Below are 21,178 nucleotides of genomic sequence, written 5' to 3' on the forward strand. Positions count from 1 at the left end.
TAAGTACCATATTTTTTGCATTGTGACATAATTTTCCTGACAATTAGGCACACCTCCCCATTATATTTGAGAATTAAATGAGAATGAGAATTTTAGGTACACTCTCTCCCCAGCACAGTGCTGGAGGGTTCAGTCAAAAAGCAAATGGGGATTCTTCTATTCTGCATTTTAGGAAACATTTTGTCATGCTATATGTATCAAGTATCAAGAGGTGTGTGCCAGAAGTGGGAGTGTGCGACTTAAAATGTAGTTATGTAATGCAATACTATGAATGTTTTATGATACTAATGATACACTAAAAGAAGACAGCACAGAAGAAATCTTCAGATATGTGCTGATACGAAACAGTTTGAGTCTTATTTAACCCAAACGATTTGCCTTGTACTGCTTTCAGGTTTTCTTGGCCCCACCCAGCAACTGTTGCGAACAGACACACACACACACACACACACACACCGCTAAACTAGGTCTGCCAGACTCTCAAGGGACAGACTGCCTCACTGAACATTAAGGGCACTAGCTAGTTTGCCCGAGCTCATAAACCAGTGGGTAAAACATTTGTCTTGGGCCTTGAACCCGCCCCCCCACCCCCTCCCTCTCCCTCTCCCTCTCCCTCTCCCTCTCCCTCTCTCTCTCTCTCTCTCTCTCCCTCTCTCTCCCTCTCTCTCTCTCTCTCCCCTCTCTCTCTCTCTCTCTCTCTCTCTCTCTCTCTCTCCCTCTCTCTCTCTCTCTCTCTCTCTCTCTCTCCCTCTCTCTCCCTCTCTCTCTCTCTCTTTCTCTCTCTCTCTCTTTTTTTTTTTAAAGGAATAGTTCACCCAAACATGAAAATTACCCCATTATTTACTCACCTTCAAGCCGTAGGTGTATACGACTTTCTTCTTTCAGATGAATAGAATCTGAGTTAAATTAAAAAATGTCCTGGCTCTTCCAAGCATTTATAATGGCAGTGAATGGAGGATGAGATTTTGAAACCCATAAGTGCATCCATCCATGATAAAAGTAAATCCACATGGCTCCGGGGGGTTAATAAAAGCCTTCTGAAGTGAAACAATGCATTTGTGTCAGAAAAATATCCATATTTAAAACTTTATCAAGTAAAATAACTACACTCTAACAAATCTTGGGTTATTTTTTCTACCCAAATCCTGGGTTGAGCCTTTGATAATTTTTTGGGAGGTTATTTCTTTCAGTATTTGGGTAGTTGTTGTGTTACCCAGCTGCTGGGTCAGACGTAACAACCCAGTGTTTGGGTAGTTTTCTTGTGTTACCCAGATCTTGGGTCAGACGTAACAACCCAGAGACTGAATTATTTATCGCAGGCTTTTTGCGACCTCTTCAGGAGAGAGCAGTGCAGCTCCGTCAAAATGGTGCATGTCTTCGGTAAAATACAGGTTTGTGTACATTTTATTTTATCTATAAATTCGTTATTGTTCTGTATATCGTTTAATTTTATGCAAAGCAACATACAGGTTCGCGATGTGAGTCACCTACACTAGTGTCACGTGACTCGCGTCGGTCTTTTCGCGTGCATGCCTTGCATAAAATTTTAGGATTTTATTCAAAAATATACAGAATATAAATACATATGATGTTAAAATATGTTATCAGAACTGTATACTGTTTGTTTATGGCCAGGTTATGGAGCCTGTCACCTAGGGGTGTGCCATATCATACCGTCCACGATAATACCGGTATAAATTTTTACTTGATAAAAAAGTGTCATATCGCGATATCAATGATATAACACCTGTCTGAGCGCGAGAGCAGCAAGTCAGCCTCCAATGACTATTTAGCAATTTCACAAAACAGCTTGAGTGTTCAGCGGTGCTGCCGACGCGCGTCTTCTCTCTCGCGTTTAGGTGTCGGGACATGACTGAATGGTCTCTTGCACAATCGGGCCATCAGTGCATCGTAACTAAAGTTTATTATTTTCACGTCTTCTTAAGTCTTATCAGTTTAAACAGTCAAGCGATTTTAAACTATCCAGTAGGCTACTCGCGCACTCTCTGAGAGATAGTTGCACTGCGTGCATACATAAAAGTACAGCTCGCGAGTAACAAAAGTTATTTTTCGCAGATTATATCGCTTTAATGGGGGGAAAAACGCAAAATTGTGTAAAACCTCCGGTCTTGGCAAGTATACTCGTAAACACAGTCGGTTATGTATAAAACGCATGTGACAGTGTGACAGACTATATCATCATAAATATCATTATCGCAAATATTCTTGAAATATCGTGATATAATTTTGAGGCTATATCGCCCACCCCTACTGTCACCGCATATTTCGGCTACGAGTAAAACGCAGGGCGGCGGTCTGAAGTTAGAAGTTCCTCCAAATTGGGTTGTTTTTAACCCAGTGTTTTTTAGAGTGTCGCTTCCAACAGACGGCCGTACGCATCAATTTACGGTGAAAGAGTAACCCCTTACCCGACGCATGATGTATTGACGAACACGGAAGCGCAGAGGATAGAGCAAAATAAAACACCAGTCACGAATTAGAAGTCTAAAATGAGAATTTTTAAAGAGAAATGTCGGAGGAGCTTGAGTTTGTTGCCCAGCCCTGTTTGTTTGAACAGCGAGAGGCATCAAAGCTACTCCTACATCCTACGTCATACATCGCATCGTGTTTTATTCATATGAAAAATAGCTATAAAGATTCTTTTTATGTTCTACAGAAAAATAACAGCATGCACATTTTGGAATGATAGGAGGGTTAGTAAATAATGAAAGAAACTTCATTTTTGGGTGAACTATCCCTTTATGCTGCAGGTCCATTATCAGCTGTTGTGAACCAGCAGGACAGTGCAGGTGTGGAAAGGAATTAAGCTGTCTGGAAGCACAATACTATTTTAGCATCACTGACCTGCAGAAATCAGCTGAAACATCCATAGGTTATCACCATCACCAGAATTAAAGCGCCAAGAGTTCTATAGATAACCAGATTCTTGTGTGTTTATTATTTTGACAAATACAATTATGCTTTCTGCTCCATTTAACACAGATTCCACTTCAAATTAGCACAGAAAAAATGGGGAAAAGCCTGAAGAAATTAAAATATGAATACAGCATGAGACTAAAGATTCCTGTAGCATAGAAGCACAATGGCAAGTGCTTAAAAGAACACACAAGGCCTTTATTTGTTTGATCTTTTATTTATTATCTTTTATAAATTTTTAAAGGGCTGCTCAAACTGAATGCTTAATGCAATCTCAGTAGCCTAACCATATGAGGGACAACACAATGTATATTCAAGCATTACATACGGTATATGACTTTCAGCCTGGGAACAGAGTTGATCTTGTTTGATTGACCTTTGGATGTATTAGTTTTTGTTTTGCACGAATGCCGTTACACTTACTTTATGGGTGGTTCCCTTGGCCTGGGAGAGGGGTTTCTTTGAAGCACCAGAGGGGTTTTCAGTAATCAACATGAGTTCAGCATCTTCTTATTTTCCTCCATTTTGCGTTTTCTCTACCAGTCAAGGTTAAAGTAACCTTCTGAAGTTTGTTTTTCTGTTTTCTTCAACTTACAGGAAAGTTTTTTTGCTCAAAGGTTCTGTCACCAGTTACCTACCCTGATGTTGTTCCAAACCTGTATGACTTTCTTTCTTCTGTAGAACACAAAAGAAGATCTTTTGAAGTGACTCAGTGTTTGTTTGTTTTTGTCCATACAATGAAAGTCAATTGAGTCCAATGTTTTTCAAAACATTAGATTTTGTGTGAAATTTTGCAGGCATAAAAAGTCCATTGTCAGTTGTCAATGCTGCAATGTATTAAGCACAGTTTGCACAGAAGTTACTTTCAAACCAAGCCGGTTTATGTTCATCAATGCAGCACATTCATGAGGCCAACATGAACCTGTTGTAAAATCTGCATGACAACTCTCGGGAGATTGGCATGGAAATGGATATGACAATGTTAATGTATTTGATCTTGGTGGAATGTATCTGCTAAGCTGGTGCTGCTGCAGAGCAAGTACCGAGACTTGCACGTCAAAAGGACTTTAAGCCAATGGAATCGCTAGGTTATGTTTATGTTTATGTCACCTTTTTCAGGTACCCAGATGAGCTCTCTAATATACAGTATTTCTATGGATGTCAATGAATATTAGGAAATATCAGGCCGCAAAATGGTGCGATTAACCAATTAGAATCAAGAGAGCCGTGTAATAAATGTGAGTAGCGTAGATCAGATCATTTGCTTGAGAATTTGATCAGAATTGTTGTTCATATTAAAATCGTGATCACAAACCGTTGAGATCTCTTCTGAAACTCAAGATACATTTGAGATTATTGGGGTCTTCTTCTCAAGAAGATCTTCTTTGCCCTCTGTTTAATCCAACACAATCTAATACATCCATACATTTTCATACGAATCACATCTACGAAATCACCACCTCATAAAGTGTTATGTTTCGTCATGAGATTCCGTTGCTTAATCTCAATACCATCTAGGAGAAAGAACTAGGATATCACAGAGATACACACAAAATAAATTATGAATGAGCATTCATATAAAATATGTAAATATCTCTGTAGGCTGGAAAGGCAATAAAGACTCAATGATAAATTAATTCCTATACATAAAATGATGCAGAGCAGCTGATTTTCTTTTACTATGTGTAGCGTTTTTTTAAACGCAGAAACATTGCACATTTTGCTGATTGTAGTTTCATATCCTCAGTATCTCATTAAAGCCCAGGCATAGTTTGCCATTCCAGGCTTCTGCTATTTTTGGAGCCTTGGAGGGTATTGCATGATTCACTCTCTGGATCCTAAACTAACTTTTGTCAGGCTGCAGGTCTCCAGCAAGGAGCTGATGATGAATTATTTGTTTTAAGGAGGCCTGCTTGCCACATGGGGTTAGACTATAATTGAGACAGAGCCTTAGCCACAGAGGGACTCTGCCACTGCCAGCTGTGATTCCATTAGACGTCGCCATGCTCCTGTGGTACCCTGTTTTTCCCGTCACACTTCTCAGCCCTGAAAAGCACAGCAGACTCGCAATTTTCAGCATAACAGCAGATCGTGCTGCACGGATTTGACGAACTTGAAGGGGTGTTGATATATTATGCCCTCGGCTACTAGATTTTGGCATCTGGCTTCATGTGGGAGATAATTGTTTAGGGTAGCGAGGGAGCATGCTCGGATGTATATGCTAACAAACACACATACGCACACGGTCGAATCGCTGCTGCATAGTTATTTAAAGCCTTTAACCCACACATCAAAAAGGTTTGAAATATAAATGAATGAAGGGGAAGCTAAATATTCCAGTCTGTTAGTGTTCATGCTCTGTTCAGTGCTTAAGCATTTCCAAAATTGTGCTCCCAGTAACAGACCTTAAAGGAAACGGTGTGTTTGCAAACAAACATGCCCTATTTCCACAGGTCTCTGATGCATTCAGTCAGAGCATGGAATCAGAGTGAAGGGAGGATGTGTGTGTGTGTGTGTGTGTTTTATGCGCTGAAAAATGCGCTGTTGTAATCTGCATGTACAGCCAGGCAATCTCGCAGGATTAAAGCACAAAACATTAGCAGAAGGTAATTATTCTGGAATGGCGATTCACTGACCTAGATTTGTGATGCACCCTCTGACGCTTTTCAATTTTCTTTCATTAAAGGAATAGTTCACCCGAAAATAAACATTTTGCATCATTTCCTCCCTCCTGTGTCATTACAAACACAGCCCTGACGTCTAGGCTAAAACAAGGCAAAATTTGGTCTGTCAGTGAAAATTGAATAGACGTCTAATCATAGCCCAGGAATAGACGTACAGGCTACACATAGAACATGTCAAAGAAATGAAACCATCTTGTAATCACTGTTGACTTTGCTTACATGATGCAATATCATACTGAACATCTTGCAAGTTATTTAGGCAAAAACGACATTTATGTAACCAAATTCAATGTTATTGTGTCTAGAAGTGGGTTACTCATAGCCAGACTAAATCGGGTCTATAGTTAACCTAGACAGTCAAATGACGGCTATTGCTTGCTGGGTATGATTAAGGCCGAAACATGTTTTGCAAGCTAATTCAGTGTCCTAACTTAGCATATTATTGTCACGGTGTGGTGCAGGCAGAAGAAGACGAGGGAGAATCAAAAGTAACAATATAGTTCAAACAGGTACAGACAGGCAGAAGGTTCACACAAACTTAGGACGGAGATCAGACAAGGACTGAGAGAAATACAAACACAGATGAACACTAACAGAACACAGGTGATACAAATGACAATGACTAAACAGTTGATACAACTGAACTGATAACGAGAGTAACCATAGATACAAATGAGTGGCAGGAAAACAGAACAAAGGAAGACGTGACTAATGAAAACAAGACTCAGACAGAACACAACTGTGATAGTACTCCCCTCCCCGTAAGGCTCGTCCTCGCACCGTTGATGGACCAACTGCGGAGGGAGGGAGTGCACTTCATATGCACTTTTGGTCTTGTGGACAATGGCTGCCGTGTGTGCGTGTCTGTTAAGTCCATGGGGCCGTGTCCCATTTGTCATTTTAGGTTTCAGAAGGGTGCTCGCGAGCGCCCCCTTTGCGGTCGATATGCGCCCTTGATGCGCACTTTTGCAGAGCCCGCACTGGTGCGAGCTCCACAGCAGACTTCTTCCTGACAGTCAAAGAGGCGTTACGTCATAAAAGTGCGGACTCGTAGGGAGGCCGCGAGTGCTTTTGGGTGCCATTTGGGACAGGGCCCAAATGTCATTTAAGACTTTTAGTTTGTCAAGAGAATTAAAGCACCATTTTTGAAAAGTGTGCATGTGCATACGTGCTCTAGTACATAAGAAGTCTATGATTGAATCTGGAAATAAAGCAAAATAACTGAGAAATAGTCCTCAGATGCCATATCCGTAATTTATTGCAAAACATCTAGCATTAATTAAATCTCAAAGATTCATTAAAAGTAGTTATTACTCCACCACATAATAAATACCAAAGTGGTTTAACGACCAATTTGCGACAGTACGGTTTCGGGAAACAGTCATGACTAGTAAGTTGATTTGTACAGATGCATCGTACTATGGTAGTTAAGCAGCAAGTTACGTCGTTGTACAGGAAACGCACCACTGATTGGTCAGGCATTTCTTTCAGTATGGCGGCGTGGGTATTAATGTTCCCATATTGTCAACACCAGCTTTCTGGGTTACTGGGTAACATATGTAACCTGAGACATTCCCTTTCGAGTGGTATTGCTTTGCCATACTTCACACAATGCCTGAAAAGGTATTCAATTAAATACCTTTCATCAAAGGTATTCGATTAAAATCTGGTGTCGTGCATTTCAGGCTTCTATTTATGGTCTCAGTGACACACTTACGCTATGACACATGAACACGTTTTGGCCAATAAATTGCCTCGTTTCCACACATGCTTCAGACACCAGCTCATGTGCGGAAGTGTTTCCATAGCATCAGCACCATGACACAGCGTCTTGTTCCCTCTCAAGGAACCGGGTTACAAATGGTAACCTGAGACGTTTCTAACACAATTCAAAACATTGTGAAGTTCACCTTACATAGCTAAAAGCTTTTGCATCACAAACATATCTTAAAGGCCCACTGAAGTGCCTTGGAACGCGCAGCTTTGTATGATATGTTGACGTAATTTCCACTGAAACAGGAAGCTAAGGCGGGTCATATTGAATGGCTCCTCCCCCTTTTCAAATAGCCAATAGCGTTTATTTTACTTCACAGACTGCAAGTCGTACTTGACTGATGATACGTTGGGTTCAATAGTAGAGGTGTGAATAAATTCTAGCCATTTCATTCTTAACCAGCGTACAGTTGGAAAACGGGATAAAACTTGAGCGTTATACACACATCTCCAACCCATATTGCTCCATGACGTGTCAATGGTCGCTTTGGCCAGGTGGTATTTATAGCATAGGAGGCGGAGCTTTAGATTCTGGAGAGCATTTGATTGGACAGAAGATGTGATGAGAAGCTGAAGTCCGCGGTGATGTCATAAAAATCCGTGATCCATTTTAGCGGAAGTGAGAAACTGTAAGTTTTGAATGTTTATATCTCTTAAATGCGAATTTTGTCATTATTTTGGAACACACCAGCTTATTCATAACCGTAAGGCAAACATATTCATACTAGAAGTTAAAAAAACTTAAATTTTGATTTCAGGAATACAAGACCCTAGAGAAATCAGGCCCATTTCAATTCAGATAAAAACCCATGTGACAAATACATTTTTAAATCTTATATCATAACAGATAATGTTGTCTACTTTGACTTGGTGACTACTTGTAATCAAGACAGACACTGCAAGAATAATGTCAGAAACTGTTACAGCACTTTAAGATGTGTCAGTGCCACATTGTTTATCACAGTTCTTGTGGAATTTTTTAATCTCAGAATGAAACTTTCTGCAGTGCCGTCAGTGCTTTCGACTTCTCAGCCTCCGCTTTCTGAATATTTACTCTACATCCTACACTCAGGTCTTCTGGCATTCCACGTGCAGAGTGTGATAAAAGAAGTGTGATGAAAGAATCATGAAAATGACAGGGTTTTTACCCCATGTTCCCAGAAGGGGCTCACTGGCTTTTGTATGTCGAGTTAAATGTGGTGTCAAATTCTGATCTCCTGGAAATCAAATGAATAATAATAAAAAAAGGCACACTGCGCTATCTGCTGTCATAAATTTTAATTTTGTTATAAATAGGTTATATATATACAGTATATATATAGAATATATGTGTTAGCGCATGTGATAGGAAGGTGACGGCAGTGCGTAAATCGAGTCTCCCCTCCCACTTCTGCAAGTTTTACTGAGATTTCTTATCCAGTGCGAATTGGCAATTAATATTACAGATGCCCTGTGTTAAAATGACATTACTCCATCTACCCTTGTAAAACTAATAATAATAATACATTTTATTTATAACACGATTTTCTTATACCTAAAGTGCTACAACAAGTACAGTACAAAAGTACATCCAGTGTCCAGTGTCTCCAATTAAGACATAAACACTATCTTAAAAATATGTGTATTTTAACTGTTCCTTAAAACTGCCTAATATTGGGGCATTCCTAACAGTTAAAGGAAGTGCATTCCACAACCTAGGGGCCGCCACAGAGAAGGCTCTTTCACCCATAGTTTTTAGTCTGCAAGAAGGCTGTTTAAGGAGAAAAGAGTCGGTGGAGCGGAGAGATCGAGAGGGCATGTATGGCGTAATTAAATCACATATATATGATATGATAATCTCGTCCGAATAGGGCTTTAGAGAGAATAACGGTCCTCAGGTTGAAGAAACATTGGCAGCTTATCTTGTTGTAGCAAATTCTATGTCCTCAAATCAAGTCTCGAAGAAATCTCTCAAGAGTCGAAGTTCCAGGTCTCAGAAGTAACTTTATTGACAAGCAACAAAGTGAGATGCCAGCTGGCCATCTGATCTGCACTGGTCAGAACCTCAGGTCTTATACCTTTTCTTATCACTAGGTAGCCAATCAGCTATCAAGATCTCGCTACCGTTAGCATCATCTTTCCCGGAGACATTATTCTATTAGTGGAAAAATCTTTGGTCATACCCATTTTTAAAGAATATCTTTGGTCACATGATTCTCTGCACCTGCAGTGTTGTAATGCCATCCATCATTTTTAATTAACGTTTTTAGTACCATCTTATCAGCTACCTATACACATCTTCTCTCTGAGCTTGTTAGGTACTCTTTCATCCTCACAGACCACTTGACCTAATTTAACCTGATGTATCCTGATTTAACCTGAGTTTTGACTGAGACACAGCAATACAGACTTTTACATGAGGCAAAGGAAAATCTCCAACACATCCCCCCTTTGGGACTTATTCTAGTCCCACCTTCGTGTTTGTCCCAGAATGTATCTTCATGCGCAAGCCTCCTTCCATTATCTATCAATCATGGCCAAAAATAGACCATCCGTCTTTCTTATCAATAGGCTTTTTTCACAAAAGTACACTCATGAGGAATAGTGAGACCAAACATCTCCGCCCCTCTTTGACTAGAGCGGAGTAAAAGATCTCACCTTCCTTTTCTATTGTCATTCTTGAGGGAGAGATGAACATCTGTTATCCAGTTTTAATCAACATTTCTTAGTGTACAGACTTGAGGGTAGAGTTGTCCCACGGTGCCAGAGGAACTGCACAGGCGCTTCCGGTGGCCTGGAGTGCTATCTGGGTTGCTCCATCGTTGCCAGAGGTGCCCTGGTCCTGCCTAGAGCGCTATCTGGTGTTGGAGCAGACAGCGGGTTTTTAAACCACCAGTTGAGTCTGCCCTTGCTGCTCCGGCAATCGGTGACCGCGCTTGTAATTAATTCCTCTTTTGCCCCGCAAAAACATTTTCCAGTTGCCTAAGGCATTTACTTCACATTTATTTCATAAAGAAAACTTTAAAATATTAAAAATAACTCTTTTATAAAGTGATTAAAAAGTGATAAAAAGTAATAAAAACATTCTTATCTTTTCCCTTTATATCTGGTCACATTACCTCATACCACGGGCAATGACCTGCTTCAAACCTTGTATCGTCCCCTCTCATTCACATATTCATATTTTGTAAACAATTAGTGTGATAATATAAAATATACTCAGTAAGATTATATGCAGGAATATATGTAAGAATATACTCTGGAAGGAGCCCTTGTTCCAAAATAAAAACAAAACAAAACAAAAAAACAAAAAATAACCCCTCTAACTAACTCCCTACTCTACCCATGTTCTAATGATCTATCTAATTGTACCCCAAAAATAAAATACACAGTGGGGCTACCTCCCTCTCTATCAAAAACAGTGCAAATTGTGAAAATCAATAATCAGAAAATAAAAGTAACAAGGCACCCTCTTCTTTACTCCTTCATCAGTACTGCTCACAGGAAATCATCCAACTCGTCCAGACCTGGCTCAATAGGGCACACTCCTGAGTTTGTGCACCCCATGTCAACTCCGGAAAGGTTGACTAACACATTAGTCATCTGTTTGGCAGCTGCGTTGCTAACATAGATCTGAGGAAAGGCACATCACAACAGAACAGCAAAATAACAACTACTGTGGCTGTTATTATTCCTATTTTAGGAAGTCATTTATGCTATGATCCAAGTATATAACTAGTTCCCAATATGCTTATTTCCTCTTTTCCGTGACTTCAGTGACCCTTATTATTCAGGTTCTTCCATGCCTCGGTGAATGGTTCATCAGGAACTGTATTATTTGGAACATAAGTAAAACAGTTAGCTTCAAATATTATACAACGCATTCTTTCTCCGCGAATAACCAATTTAATGCTGGTCTGTTTTGCCATATCATGTCGCTTCCCAACTGTTCTCCCAAGGCTCTCAATGTGCCTTCAGTGTGTTAATGAACTTCTGTTGATTGCAATAAATGTAATTCATCCATTCTTCATTTTATCAAGTTATGCATACAAATATACTCAAAGCCTGATTTACTTCATGCTTAAAGCTATGCTTAAACTCAATTGGTATTCCCCATGGTTGACCAATCAAATCTATACACACCTCTTCTGACATTGTTTTGAACACAAATATTGCATTTGGCTATCTATCAATCTTCTATCAAAATCATCTATCATCAACTGCTTTTTTTTCCCCTTTTTCTTCTGAACTCACTTTCCCCCTTTGTGCGATGGTCAAAACCACGCACATCTGAAATTAAAATAGTAAAAAGGTTTGCTAGTGTAATTATTTGTCCTTTAATACCTCATTTGTCCAATAGTCTGAAGTTGAGGGTTTTGCTTTTCAAAGTGCGAATACAATCAATTCTAAATTGGTAACACAACTCTCATGACAAAAGCTACTGAATGTAGGCAATGTGGCATTCCCCATGTGACAGTGTCTAAATGTTTTGAATAACACAGCTGGCCGATATCAGTTGCCATTTGATTGTGTTAAACACCGCTGTCATAAACCCCAAATTTTTCAATATCTAATAGATAAAAATGTCTGGTAGGTCTGGACATGCTGTCGTTTGAAAGAACCATTATCAGTTTCTCTTATCTGATTTGTCATTCATCTGTTCATTTAATTTCTCTTCATAATATTTTCTTCTGTTGCTTATGAGATGCTCTTTTAAATGACTGGAGATTTCAGCATAATCTCGAATTCATGACCAACAATATTAACATCGTGTAATCCCTGGTAATGACAGCATTTGTGATATCACGTGTTTGTAATTTGTGTAGTTACTATTTTTATTTCTAAACCTAAAAAATTAACTTGACCAAGATGGAGTGACCAGCACCACATCTCTATCATCCACATTTTTTGTTGTTGAACATATTATGTCCTTTTTTTTTTTTCCTAATAGAGAGCTCAGTATCACTCAAGCTTTTATCAGCTCTGTCTTAAAAGCAGAGCCCAAAAACTCTCTGGTCAATGGACAACATCATCAATTATCTAATTATGCATTTACCCTAGTTGGTTAAAGCAGTAGTCCCTCACTATGCTAAGTCCAGCATCAGTTGTAGTTAATTATTGAGTCATGCAAACACTTCCCCTTCTCTCTTTTTTTTTTTTTTTTTAATGCTTACAGCTGGACTAATGTCTATTGAAAGAAAGCAAATAGAGAGTGTCAGCTTCACAGAATATAGAGAACCAGTGAATAATCAAAATACAATTAATATGGCCAATCAATGAAATTTGAAGCGGTCTCTGTAGTGATCATTGAAAACGTATCACCTGTGCCCACTCAGTAAAGGATGAAGTCCTTCTGCTTGGACCAGCGATCAGTTGAACTGGTTGGGCTGCTGTCTGAGTGTTTCCCTCCTCACCCGATGCATTTGATCTGTCAGTCTTTGTTGGCATTCAAGGGTCTGGTGTCATGTTGGGACATAGTGGTTTGACTCTGGATGCTGTTGTCTCTCTGCCTCTCCTCAGTCTGGCTTTTGGCCAAGCCACGGAGGAGGCAATTTTGCATAATAGCAGGATGTTTTTCTTGGTTGTTTCTGCATCAGCACAGTCTTTGTCCATACCAGCCCCTCAGAAGTTTCAGCTTCCTCTTTCAGAGGGGATGAAGGCCCACCAACCAAACACCTCTTCTTTTCTCTGCAGCCGCGTCCTTATGTTTCTTGCTCTCACTTGTTGCACAGTCCAGTTGCTGTTGTTTATGTTGAGGCACCCGTCCCAAGAGCTGTCTGGTGTCATCTGGAAATTGAACACTCAGAGATCCGCATGAATCAAATTCATCCTTTATAAATTCTGCAACCATCTCTTTCAATTGTCCCTTAATTTCAGAAGTCTCATCTGGTTGATAACAGCAGTTTCCTCATGCAATTTTAATAAAGCATTTTTCTTCTTTGCAGAATGCAGAAAATAGCAGCCTTTCAGTCTGTCTAAGTTGCCTTATTCTCAGTCACATATAGTATTTTTTTATCAAAGTTATGTCGATCCCTACTATCTCAAGCATTTTAGGATTAAATCAATGAGTCTCATTACTGTGAAATATGTATAATATAGTATGGTTGTTAAAAATGTCTGTTTAGCTTGGCCACCCAATCCTGCTCATTCAACACAATGCACAAGTTATTTTAAGTAACACAATCCAAAGATCTCAAAATTTCTGCAATGGCTCAAATTTAAAACTGTCTCCCAGGGACAACAAGATGCAAACATCATAGGCTACGTCTTTATATAACAGGTCAGTCATACCCACATCTGGCATGTCTCTCTATATATACATATTTTATCTCTAAATGTCAGATATTTCTATAAACCTTTTTATCAATTATTTGATTTTCCCCTCGGAACTACACAAACCACTTATACTAAGGAGAAAACTCCAGTGTTTTTGATGGCCACCAGTTTGCGCAATCCTCCATATCAATCCCTGTTAGGCTTGCTTATTAATTTAACTCCCCCATAGACCGGTCAACTAACATTTAAGCAATTTTTATATTTTCTTTCAGGTTAATTTCTTATCAATTATTTTTATTGGTGTTTTCTTGGTATTTGTGAAATTAGTCTACTTTTAATTCTGTCTGGATTAGCAGATTTCACCAATCTTACTTGATCTCTTAGTAAACTGTTTTTGAATACCTTTTTATTTATTTATTTATTTTTTACGAATGTTTCAGTGTCTCTGCACATAGCCACATCTAATGTTCCCTCAGCTGGTCATTTTGTTTTTAGGCTTCTTTCCCCATTTTTGGAGGGTTGTCCTATAGTATCTCTGCAAAATTAATATTTTGATCTTGGTATCTCTACAGGTGTTGATGCCATTATAATCTTAAATATTATCAGTGTGTTTCATACCTTTTTAGTATACCTTACTAGCCCCAGCTTGCATCTATTCTTAACTAGTTTTCAGCAAGATGGTCAGACATTTATTAAGATATCTGATTAGTCTTTCTCAGGTATTTTAAAAATGCAGTTCCTCTATTACAGGTCCACTGGTGGGGATGACAGTTACAAATAAAATGTCTCAAAGTGTTGTTCAAAGTGTATGTTGGAAATGGTTACTCACTTTCTGGTTCATAAGCTAGTTAGAACCAGGAAAGGTGAACTCTTCCTCACACACACACATACACACATGCAGTCTCACTTTCTTCTTGCAGCCCCTCCTCTCTCTATCAGAGGCAGCCCCTCCTTTCTGCCTCTCTTTCTCATATCAGTCACCGTTTGCTTTTGCTATATGAGAGAGAAACAAGTGTTCTTTCATAATTCTAGTTTCTCTTTATAAATAAATATGGTTCTTTTTCAAACAGTCCTAATCTGTGCATTTTACGCGCACACAAACACACTTTTACTCGTTATATTTTCTTGTAACAATGAAGAGACAAATCTGAATTATTGTTCAGGGTAGGCTGTTTTTCTCCGGCTGGATCACAGCTCTTGCAATCAGAAGAATGGCCAAATTGACGACAAAGCCAATTTTTTGGAATCTTCGTGCAGTTACACTTCCTGCCCTAAATATAGATAAGTGATAGATGGGGTCAGTTTCACTTCATGGCCTCCCCACATGGTGATTGAAATGTTTAATTCCTCTCTAGTGCATGTTTCTAATTTTAATGGCGCAAATAAATCAATCAAATTTTTTCTTTCTTTTTTCTTTAAGATTTTTTCCTCTCCTGCCCCTCCTATTTTTCCATCGTTGCGACATTCTCAGTTGTTACTGACTGCTCTTCTTTGACAGCTGACTGCTCTTCTGTCTCTTCTCCGTTTTCATAAATTTCTACCCACATATGACTGGTATGGTTGGGGTTGCTCCTCAAAACTACCACTACCTCCAGCCTTTCCAGTGTCCAATTATCTACCAGTGCTGGTCTGATTTCCCCTCCCTGTCCGACTTCAACGATTGTGTCACTTTCCCACTGTACTGGTCTTAGACATGAGCTCACTACCATATACATGTTCCTCAAAATTGTGGCTCTTCCCAAACCCCGAGGCCAAGTGTACCATGCATCTCTTTTCAGGTATGGATATACAATGGATTCAGATTTATTTTTGATTTAATCAACAATGATTCCAAAAGGGTAGTTTTGAAGGAAACAAGAGAGATCCAATTTCTTGTTTGTTAGGAAACAAGAGAGATTCCAAGGCGGGAGGCAGAACAGTGAAGGATCAGGGGGAGGGGGGAGGGATGGGGGGCCAGGTCCATGGAGGGAAACGGGGACAGGGAGTGACAGTTCATCTGGCGGCCAGGGCGGAGACGACAGTCCATCGGGCGGCCAGGGCGGAGACGACAGTCCATCGGGCGGCCAGGGCGGAGACTTTCCCTCGGGCGACCAGGGCGGAGCAGACAGTCCATCGGGCGACCACGGCGGAGACGACCCCTCGGGCGGCCACGGCGGAGACGACCCCTCGGGCGGCCATGGCACAGGAACAGACACCGGCTCAGGAACAGACAGCACTGGCTCAGGAACAGACACCACCGGCTCAGGAACAGACACCACCGGCTCCGGCTCAGGAACTGGAGCAGACACCACCGGCTCCGGCTCAGGAACTGGAGCAGACACCACCGGCTCAGGAACTGGAACAGACACCACCGGCTCAGGAACTGGAACAGACACCACCGGCTCAGGAACTGGAACAGACACCACCGGCTCAGGACCACCGGAACTGGGACCACCGGAACAGGGACCACTGGGCTAAACCCTGGCTCAGATCTGGAACCGCTGGACAGTTCGGGCTCGGGGCTGAAAAAAGACCGAAGCGGCGAGTGGTGTTGGGGTCCATATCCACCACCTCCTCCCCTGCGGCCTCCACGGGTCCCACGAAAAATGACTAGACGGGTTCCCTTAAACAAATCTCTCCTCTCCCGCTCGGTGGCTGGGGAAGAGAAGTTTGAAAACATACCGCTGGATCTTTGTGGTGACGGAGTCCTTCTGTCACGATCCACACACACACAGGAAACAAGAGAGATCCAATTTGCAGTATTTATTGGGGTAATCCGTACTCACAAAACCAGTCCAGGCAAAAGGTCAAAATCCATAAAGGCAATCCAAAAACAAGAACAAAACAGGAACCAGGCAGAAACGAACGTCAGAAGTGGTGTGATATGTTACAAGGACTCCGTGACACATACTAAAACAGACAGGGTTAAATACACAGGGAAATGACAATGCTAATGGGGAAATGGCTGAGTGCAATGATTAATGACAAGGGACAGCTGAGTGCAATGATGAGACAAGGATTGTGGGGAATGTAGTTCAAAAATGTGACAGACACCGTGAGGAAGGAGGACATCTAGTGGACACCTGGAGAACACAACCTGACACCGTGACACCGGTCTGCCCTCGAAAAGGGTGCCCCAACCTAGGTTGGATGCGTCTGTCGAGATAACCTTCCGGTGCGAGATAGCTCCCATCGTCACCCCCGACTGGTACCACTCGGCCGCTATCCAGGGCTCCAGAGCTGAGACGCAGCTCTGAGTCAGTCTGATACGCAGACCGCCGGAAGCCCAAGCTCGGTGTGGTACTCGTGCATTCAGCCAGCGCTGTAGCGGGCGCATACGTAGCAAACCCAGCTGAAGCACCGCTGCGGCTGAGGCCATGAAGCCTAGCATTCTCTGAAAAGTTTTCAGGGGAACAAGGCTGCCTGTCCGGAATGAAGCGACCAAGTGTCGAACGTGGCGCGCATGCTGCGTCGACAGGCGAGCCATCATAGACACAGAATCCAGATCTATCCCCAGATAAGAGATTGTCTGGCTGGGCAGTAATGAGCTCTTGGTCCAGTTGACCGTGAGACCCAAACTCTTCAGGTGGCTGAGGAGCAGCGATCTGTGAGATGCTAATTCTATCTCTGACTGCGCTAGAATCAGCCAATCGTCCAAGTAATTCAAAATTCGCATGCCCTGACTTCTGAGGGGAGCGAGAGCTGCGTCCATGCACTTCGTAAATGTACGGGGTGCTAGGAACAGGCCAAACGGGAGGACGGTGTATTGATATACCTGACCGTCAAAGGCGAATCTCAAGAATGGCCTGTGATGGGGTATTATCTGGATCTGAAAAAATGCGTCTTTCAGATCGAGAGATATAAACCAGTCCCTCGGGCGAATTTGCGTGAGGATTTGTCTGGTCGTAATCATTTTGAACGGTCGTCTCATGAGGGCTTTGTTCAGGTGTCTCAGATCTAAGATGGGTCTGAGAGCCCCATCCTTCTTTGGAACGAGGAAATAGCGGCTGTAGAAGGTGGTACTGGTTCTACAGCCCCTTTGCATACTTTGCATCGCTACTTCTTGATTCACTTTCGTCTCGGTCGGGGCTCGAAAGCGCGGAGGGCGGCGAGCGAATTGCAGCGAATAGCCCTGCCTCACTGTATTTAGCACCCATTCTGACACTACCGGAATAGCTTCCCACGCTTCCGCGTGCATAGCTAGGGGAAGAATGGTCTCTCGGTCCCGATCACCGCACAGTGTGGGCTCGTGAACCTGAGTCTGCGGTATTGGTGCTGTGAGCGCGCTCTCGGTGCTTGTATACAGCGGCGCGCTGAGGACGGCGGCTGGCCAGCTTGGACGGGGAATGCTTCATGGGAAAAACCCCGGGGCGCGTGTGTAGCGCTGGGCGTGGTGTGTTTATCAGTAAGCGTGAGTGCTCGCGGGCAGCCACAGGTCTTATGACATAGCCGGTGTGTGACGGCTTTATATTTTTTGTTCCCTGTGATAGAGGTGTAACAGAGCGGGCAGTGAGTAGGTGTTGGCACTGTTTTGTGGGCACATTTCCTACATTTAACACTCGAGCGGCATATGCCAGCTTCATGAGAGTGGGCTCTGCATGAGTGAAAGACACCTGAGGAACCGTGCTTATGTGTATGGGTGAATACTGGGAAGCATGAGCCGGATAACCAGAAATTGTACTCTTTATGAGATTTCTCTGGGTCGCCGTGAAAACGCCGTTTGTGTGCAGGGGAGCGGGTTGCGCGACGCGCTCGTTGGCTGCAAAATACACATCTGCAGTCGCCTTTTCTAAGGGAACTGACAGAGCGAGATGTTTTGATGGCGGTCCGGCCGCAGCGGGACTCAGCCATCTTTTCCTCCTCGATGCAAGGAGGACTTCGCTGGCTCAAGTGTCAGCGCAATCCTAGGCCGGGGTCCCCAAGAGGGAGGCGGCCTGCGGCGGCTCGACGAGCGCGATCTCTGGCGAGCGCCCTGGCGTCGTTGCAGAGGGGGAGGCTGAGAGGACTGCTGAGTAGAACTGCGGGCAGGCGGCTGTTTCTGAGAGTGGCACGCGGCGGAGCTCGAGCGTCGAGGTAAGAAGAGCTTCATGGCCTGAGTGGTCTTCTGTACCTCGGAGAAGCGGTCCACAATCCCACTCACGGCTGAGCCAAAGAGGCCGGTCGGAGAGAGCGGGGCGTTCAAAAACACAGCCCGCTCAGCTTCCCTCATGTCTGTGAGCGTTAGCCAGAGGTGCCTGTCTGTAATGGTTAGCGAGGCCATGCATCGTCCGATGGCCTGGGCCGCGGATTTTGTAGCGCGAAGAGAGAGGTCCGTCGCGCTTCTTAAATCCGCCACGATGGACTGATCCGCGCCTTTCTTGTCCCATTCGCGGAGGAGATCGGCCTGAAGGATCTGGAGCACGGCCATCGAGTGCAGGGCGGAGGCAGCTTGTCCCGCGGCGGTGAAGGCGCGGCCAATGAAAGCTGAAGTCACCCGGCAGGCTTTGGACGGGAGGGCAGCCTTAGCGCGCCATCCAGCGGAGGGCGGACTGAGGTGCACTGCTACCGCCTCTTCCACGGGGGGAATGGACTTGTATCCCTTCTCACTAGCGCCGTCCACTTGGTAGAGCGTCGAGGAGATAGAGAAGTCAAGTCTCGCGGAGAATGGAGCGTTCCACGATTTAGTGAGCTCATTGTGGAGCTCTGGCAGGAAGGGAGCCGATCTGGACGCAGGCCCTTGGCGGCGGCCAGGTAGAAAGCACCCATCGAGCCTGTTGGGCGCGGGCTCTTGAGGCGGGGGACCACTCGAGGCCGAGTTGACCGACTGCCTTGGTGAGGAGGCAAATAAGCTCAGCCTCCACGCTGGCCCGAGACCCACCGGACTCCTGGAGCGAAGGGGCGGGTTCTGGGTTGGAGCCAGACCAATCCTCGCTTCCTGAAGCCAAGAGGAAGCAGCTGTCGTTAATGGCGTCCTCGTCCGCTTCATCTCCCGAGGCGTCGACAGTGCGGGCGGCAGCCGGCATCTGTGCATCCGGGAGGGAGCGCGGAGAAGGGGAAGGCGAGGCTCGCGGGGAAGGTTCCGTTGAGCGCTTGCAGGCCATATCAGGCTCCGGTAGCCTCTGGGAGTGACGCTTCTTGCAGCGCGGTCCAGCGGAGGCGGGCGGAGGTGCAGCTTCAGCGTCGAACATCTCAAGTCGAGCCCGCAGGGTCGACATGGTCAGTTCCTTGCAGTGGACACAGCCGCCCACGGAAAGGGCGAGGGCTCCGTGTTCACGGCCCAGGCAGAGAGCGCAGATGACATGGCGTTCTCCGTCGCTGAGCGGGGCTCGGCAAGAGCCACAGGAAATACAAGGCATTTGTACGTAAAATGACCCAAAAGGCCCAACTCAGGATTTGGGAAGAAAAAATAAAAAAAGCAAAAAAATTTAGAGTGTATCGTTCTATCTATCTATCGATCATTCAATCTATCTATCTGTAAAACCTTAAAACTTTAAAAATTGTACATTTTAAAAGTGTTTGTGACAAACTTCCATTAGCTGTATATTATTTTGCCCAGAAAGCATGTGTTTATAAATGCAGGTCTAAATGTGGAAGTGCTTATTTTGCTGCTGGTTATCTGTTTTATGCTTACTTTTCTTTTTAGTAGATGCTTTGTCTCCCTGGAGTAACTTGAGGAGTGCTTAAGGGCGCACTATGCGACTGTGGATTTCAGTAATGACTCAAACATAACTATGATGGGACTTTTGTGTTCCAGCCGCCCTGAGCCTCAACCACCACATTATCACTCCATTCCACCTGCACCATTATGCTGCTTTATGTCTGTTGCATGAACATTTCAGTGGATCGAGCCTTTCATAATCTCTCCCTGTATAATAAAACAATCACCCCTCACATATAACCTCTATTTTTCCTGCAAAATAATAATAATGATGATTTCCCAGCAGAAATTTATTTTTAGTTCCTCTTGACACCAACATATTCCTGTCTGCCACATTGTATGCTGGAGCAGATGATTAATGATTCATACATGCAACACGCTTTATACCAGGGACATTTTTATATTTTGCCAGACTAATAAGGATTTCAGGGCAGAATAGAGAGTTAATTGATTTTTTTTTTTTTTTTTTAAGTATATGTGATGTAACAGTTACGTTTTATTAGTATTTAATCCACAAATATTAGTTGTTTTAAATTTCTTGATGGTACAAAGAAACATTGATCTTTCAATAATGAAACAAAGAAAATTTCCAACAACAATGATCATAACGAAAATGATCATAATGAATACTTAATTAAATTATTGCTTGTATTATTGCTCGTTGTATATACTGTATATGAACCTGCATGATTTGATCTGCTTGGTATTAGTATTAGGTAATGTTTGCTAATGTTATTAATTCATTATTATTATTTTATGTAATTGTTTTACTACTAGTAGTAATAATATATTTTTTTATGCTGTGAAAACATACAAAACTGTTCAGCCATGTCAGTTTGGATAGCAACCCTGAGGGCTATTTTGCTACTGTATGGATTGGCTCCAGTCAATAAAAAAAAAAAAAAGTTCCCGT

At 42.8% G+C, this 21,178-nt stretch overlaps 1 long non-coding RNA gene across 1 annotated transcript; it reads right to left on the reverse strand.

Annotated features, from left to right (window-relative positions):
* Positions 1–10,069: 10,069 nt before the first annotated feature.
* Positions 10,070–13,275, reverse strand: LOC311097664. The gene is made up of 2 exons (XR_014609294.1): positions 12,696–13,275; positions 10,070–11,202 (listed from the first exon to the last, which is right to left on the reverse strand). It is a non-coding gene; the product is annotated as an uncharacterized lncRNA (long non-coding RNA).
* Between the last annotated feature and the right edge of the window lie 7,903 nt (positions 13,276–21,178).

This window comes from Abramis brama (assembly GCF_963993115.1).
Source record: "Abramis brama genome assembly, chromosome: 15".
Classification (NCBI taxonomy): Eukaryota; Metazoa; Chordata; class Actinopteri; order Cypriniformes; family Leuciscidae; genus Abramis; species Abramis brama.